Source organism: Macrotis lagotis, chromosome 2 (genome assembly GCF_037893015.1).
Source record: "Macrotis lagotis isolate mMagLag1 chromosome 2, bilby.v1.9.chrom.fasta, whole genome shotgun sequence".
Lineage (NCBI taxonomy): Eukaryota > Metazoa > Chordata > Mammalia > Peramelemorphia > Peramelidae > Macrotis > Macrotis lagotis.
In genome coordinates this window covers 102,806,884-102,812,883 of record NC_133659.1, presented here as the reverse complement: position 1 = coordinate 102,812,883, position 6,000 = coordinate 102,806,884, and the positions used below count along the sequence as shown (strand labels likewise).

The window sequence follows — 6,000 nt, the reverse complement described above, 5'->3', positions numbered from 1 at the left end:
ATCCTCACTACCTCTGCCCCCCTCATCACTATGAGACCATGACCCGTCTTCTATCTTGGCTTCTCTAGCCTTAATTTTTATCTTACACATAGTAAGTACTTACTCAGTGTTCACTGAACTACATATGTTCTGAATGACCTACATGGTGTCTTATTAGACTTAATAATGTCCATTTTAAAGATCCTGACTATTCACTAGGCTTGGTAGACTTGGACAAAAACTAAGCAGCTTCTGCCTTCATAGAGTTCCTAGCCTCCAGGGTATTAGGTGGTGTTGGAGTCTTTTGTTGTTCAGTCAAGTCAGTGTAGTTTTCTTGAATGGTTTAGCTACTTGAATGGTCTAGCTACTGGAATGGTTTGCCATTTCTTTCTCCAGCTCATTTTTCTGATGAAGAAACTGAGGCACACAGGATGCAATGATTTGCTCATGATCAAACAGTGTCTAAAGGAATCATAGCATCATGAATTTAGAACTGAATAGTACCCTTAAGGTCATCTATTGCAAAGGCCTCATTTTTCTGATGAGGAAACTGAGGTCCAGAAAGTTGTTAAATGATGTGCTGGAGTCACATAAATAATTATAATAGGGTAAAAACCATTTTTTAAGTTCAAAGACAGAATTTTTGGCACAGGGAAGGGGAATAAGGTAAAATGAGTGGAAAGATAGATTGGAGTCAGATTGTAGAAACTTCTTTTTTCCAATACATAAAATATTTTTATTTGCAAATTAAAAACAAGGAAAATGCTATGTGTAAACTCTTAAATGTGGTACATATACTTCATCTTAGATGTAAGAGAAATGATGAGGTTTCTTGAGCAGAAATAATACCATGGTCAGAACCTTGCTATAGAAAAAACTGTGTTGACAGCTATGTAAAGGATGGACTGAAGAGAGGACAGATTGGAAGGAAGGAGATAACTGAGGAATTTATGGTGAGATTCTATATGAGCTGAAAAGAGGACCGGAACTAGGTTGGTGGTTGGGTGAGTGGAGAAAGAGGACAGGAGCTATATATAATGTTGTAGAGGGAGGCAGAGAAGGGCAAGGGAGAAATATAACTAGGAGGAAGAACCAATATGATTTGGTCATTGATTAGATAATGGAGAATAGAAAGAGACAAGAGGCCATGCTGGGTTCAACCTTTCCAGTGAGCAAGGGGCAAGTTGGTTCTGCTTTATGGTGGCTGCTTAGAACCTGTGAGAGAAACTTCTTCAAAGATTCCTGCTATTCAGGAACCAAAAGGAAAGCTAGGAAATTTAGTTAAGACATCATCTCTGCCCTTAAGGAATGTACAAGTCTTTGGGAGGGGGGTTGGAGAGGAATGGACACCAGATGACTTACAAAGAACTCTAATATACAAGTTCATTATTTGAATGCATAGTTGATTTTATTGCAATGCAAAGCATACCCATCCATGGTACATATAATACAAAATTTTATACAATAAATTCATCATAGAATTGCAGAATAAAGTACTACGTGGGAAATGGGAATTACAGGTGGGGAGGACTTCCTATGGCAAGACTGGGATTCATACAAGAAAGGTCTAGGGGGTCTTAGGGTACTGCAAGCTCAGAATGAGTTAGTCATACGTGGTGGAAACTGGCTACTTCAACACAAACATCATTGTCCTGATTTTTCAGTCATTTTCAAATCATGCCATCTATATTCTTTATTCCCCTTCTGTTGGAACTTGTGCTCTGTCTTTGGGACACTGGGACCTCATAGGTGAGCTTTCACCTTCTTTTGTAGAGAACGAGGATTCCACAACACTTCTTTATCATCCCCAAATCATGGTTCCACACCTTTTTCTTGTTCCCCTTGAGAGGTAACTAGGTGACTTAGTGGATGGAGCATAAAACTTCGAGTCAGGAAGATCTGTGTTCAAATCTGATCTCACATACTCAGCTGCTGTCTCAGGTTTCTCAACAGGAAAAATGGGGTAACAAGAGCACCCACCTCCCAGGGTTTCTGTGAGGATCAAATGAGAAAATATTTGTAAAGAGCCTGGGACATAGAAACTATGATGACAATGATTCTATCATCCCTTTTTGTTGTTATTTAGTCATTTCTGCTATTTCTACTCTGTGATCCCATTTGGGATTTTCCTAGCAGAGATACTGGAATGTTTTGCCATTTCCGTCTCCAGCTCATTTTGCAGATGAGGAAACTGAGGCAAGTAGTATGAAGGGACTTCTCCAGTATTACTCAGCTAGTGAATTTGAATTCATGAAGATGAGTTTTCCTAATCCAGACCTGGCACTTTATCTATTGAATCATCTACCTGTAAGCCTGTTGAGGGCAGAAGTTGTTTTGCTTCCTTATATTTGTATTTCTAGCACTTAATACAGTTCCTGACTCAAGATAAGCACTTCAGGCTTTTTCATTCATTCACTTAAAAAGTAAAACAAGAGTTTAGCTTTATCCTGCCCAAATAGACAATACTAGGAATATTGTATTAGATCCTGGACATCACATTTAAAGAAAGATGTTTAAAAACTGGAATAGATTCAAGAGAAGGGAAATCAGAATTGTGAGAACACTGGAGGTCATGTAATATGATGACTGGAGGTGTAGAAACTGGAGAAAAGACTGAGAGGGGATATGATAACTATTTTTAAGTACTGAGTGATACACCATAAAGAAGAAAGTATGATTTTTTTTTCTGCTTGACCTCCATGGGACATAATTAGATCAAGTAGTTCAGTTTTAAGCATTAGAAATGCCCAGCAGTGAAATGAACTACCTTGGAAGATACAAATTTCTTTATTATTAACAATATATAAACAGAGGTTTAATCCCTTCTAAAAGATATAGAAAAGGTTTTTTATCAGAAACCCATTGGATTAGGTCAACTCTGAGTTTCTTTCCAAATCTATCACTTCATACTAAAGAGACTGAGAAGGAAAAATTACAGAGATTGGAACAAAACTTTGAGAGTAGAGTGATTAAGTTTAAGGGAAGAGAAGATATCTAGAAGAGTGAGACCAACAGTGTTAAATGCTGCAAAAGTGTTGAGAAAATATAGACCCTGAAAATGAGATATTGTGTTTGGCAGTAGGTAGTTATTGATGATCTTTGTGAAAGTAGCTTCAGGAGAGCTGTGCAAGAAGTCAAGTTACAATGGTCTTAGGAGAGGTTTGGATGATGAGGAAATGATTAGAGACCAGCTTCATTTCTTCTCCCTCTTTCCTGAAGTTTGGTAGCAAAGGGATAAGTTGATATATAGAACAGGTAGATTTAAGAAAACATTTAGAAAATATTTTTGAGAGAGAGAGAGAAGAAGAAGAAGGAGGAGGAGGAGGAGGAGGAGGAGGAGGAGGAGGAGGAAGATTATTGAAACAAAATCCTGGAGAAGGCAGGAGGAAATAGGACAGAAATATAAGAAGAAGTGTGAGGAGTGGGGATACCACTTCTGTGATAAAAAGGAAAGAGGAAGTAAGGAGAGGGACAGACACAAATTCAGACATGGAGAAGATTTGAAAAAGTTTTCATCCGAAGGTCTCAGGTTTCTTTGTGAACTAGAAAACTGAGGTTATCTGTTTTAAGTATTCCATCTCTGAAATGCTTCCTCCCTCCTACCCCAACCAGAACCTTAAGTCTCCTGGTAACCACTGGAGTCTTTCTTCTCCTATGTCTCCGACTTCTAGAGAATAGACCATTTGGTATAGGCTAACCTAAGACAAAATTATTATAAAGACTAAGTTTATCTTCATTTTCCCCTATACCCACCATCATGACAGATGTCCCAAGCATGCCTTCTCCAATTAGCAGCTCCTTCTTTTAACTCTCCCTCTCCTTGATCCAGATGGATAAAAATCCATCTGTCTTCTGTCCCAGTTCCATAGGTAATGCTAAATGGAAAGAGATTGAGTGTTTGGGGCTAATCACTGAACTTAAGATTTCATTCTACTAATTATATAGACATACCATTTATTTCACCCTGGAGAACTGGTTTCTAATTTTCCCTTCACCATTAGTTCAGTGTGTGACTTGGGGGCAAATCACTTCTTTCTCTAAGTCTAAGTATTCTCATCTGTACATGTATTTTGGGGGCAAATCACTTCTTTCTCTAAGTCTAAGTATTCTCATCTGTACGTGCATTTGCCTAGTGACAAAAGTCTATTCATAGAAGGCTTCATGACCAGAATTCCAAGTTCAGGGACCACCTGGGTCTGATTTGAGTCAATACTGTGATTTAGCTGCCCAGAATTCATTCAGTGGGTGAGAGCAAAGGACTGTTGTTAGACAAAGTTTAGGCACAGCTTGCTTCCTGGACCTCAGCCCTGGGAAATAAGCTGTCTCCTAATAATAAGAAAAGAGGAGCAAAAAGAGGAGTGGTCTTGGGGGAACTGACAGGATGGAAGGAATGCAGTTGAGGAGTTTTATAGAGGAAAACTTCTGGTTGTAGATGATTTCTTCCATTCCTTCCAGCCCTGGCATTCTGAATCTTTGAGACAGTATCTAATAAATTCAACCAGGTTAATGTGGAAGTCAGCTAGGTGTTACAGTGAATAGAATGCTGGACCTGGAGTCATAAAGATTGGAGTTCAAATCCTGCTTCAGAAGCTCACCAGATGAACTTGAGCAACTTACAAATTTCCTATCTGAATTTACTTATCTGTAAAATAGAGTTAACAATAATACCTATCTCCCAATGAGATTTAAATGTGTTATTAGTTGTTAAGTGCTTCGCAGTGTTCTAATAGTCTCCTTGGCACCACCATATAGTTCATAGATTCTAGAGTTGGGACTTTGGATGGGAGAAAGAAGGGGAGGGGCCACCAAAGAGTCTGCTGCCTTGACTAACCTGTGCAACTTATGGAAGGCAAGGAAAGAATATTTATTTAGCTTTCAAGAGATTGCCTTCCTAGAGCCCATACACCTTTAGTCCCCTGGAGCTCCAGTCCCCTTATAGCTCCATTCTCTCCCAGAAGTTCATACATTCCTTGAAGCTCGGAACCTTTAACTAGTCTAGGACCCTGCTGGAAGCTTCAGTGCTGGGTCTTGGAAAGTACCTAGTGACAGGGAAAGAAACAGGGGTTGCCCCCTTATTAGAAGGGAGGGGGATATCATAAACATCCAGATTTTATGTCTCTTTGACAACTAGTTGGGCAGAGTTTACAGACACTTAGACACTGATAAAGCAAAGGTGGGGAGGGGTGACCCTCAGCAGACATGCCTCTAATAGAGCCAGCCTAGCTTTGCAAGAGGGTAAGGGAGAAGGGAAGCTTTTCTTTTGGAGTAGTCCATGAAGATGCCCCCCTGGTCCACATGCCATGGGGAGAGCTGTTTGAGAGGTTGAAATGATTGAGAATAAGAAGTCCCTTTGGGTATTGCAAACCATTTTTATAAATATTATCTTATCTAATCTTCAAAATTTGAAGTTAGAACAATTATTATATTCTTTTGCAGATAAGAAATACAGAGAGTTTGGAGAGCTTTCCCATGATCACGCAGAGAGTAAGTAGATGCTATTGTCATTGTAGAGAGTTGAGAGTAAGGAGATGCTATAGCAATGTAGAGAGTAAGGGGATAGTGTGTCAACATAGAGAATAAGGAGATTCTATGTCAATGCATCACCTAACTCTGAGTTAATTTCACTCTTTTTTAAAAAAAATTTATTTATTTAAGGCAATAGGGTTAAGGGAATTGCCCAAGGCCACACAGCCAGGCAATTATTAAGTGTTTGAGGTCAGATTTGAACTCAGGTACTCCTGACTCCAGGGCCTGTGCTCTATCCACTGCACCACCTAGCTGCCCCCTCACTCTGTTTTATTTACAGTCAGTTTGAATGAGGATGCTGCTCTCCAAAATGCTACTCTAACACCAGGGTCCTTACTCTGGGATCTGGGATCTGGATTTTTGGACAACTCTATTTGAATAGAATTAGTTGAATTTATAATACTCTGCATTTTAGTTTATGCATTTTGAAGTATGATTCTGAAAAAGGGTTCTGTAGCTTTCATCAGTCCACCAAGGGGGTTCATGACAACACAT

General features: G+C 39.3%; 1 long non-coding RNA gene across 1 annotated transcript in view; it reads right to left on the bottom strand.

Annotated features, from left to right (window-relative positions):
- Nucleotides 1–1,443: 1,443 nt before the first annotated feature.
- The window catches only part of LOC141512999 (uncharacterized), a 29,617-nt gene continuing 25,060 nt past the window's right edge, over nucleotides 1,444–6,000 (bottom strand). Inside the window, exons 5-6 of the long non-coding RNA XR_012475658.1 lie at nucleotides 3,733–3,854; nucleotides 1,444–1,971 (exon numbers count right to left, since the gene is read on the bottom strand). This is a non-coding gene — a long non-coding RNA (uncharacterized LOC141512999). The remainder of the gene's footprint in view (nucleotides 1,972–3,732; nucleotides 3,855–6,000) is intronic.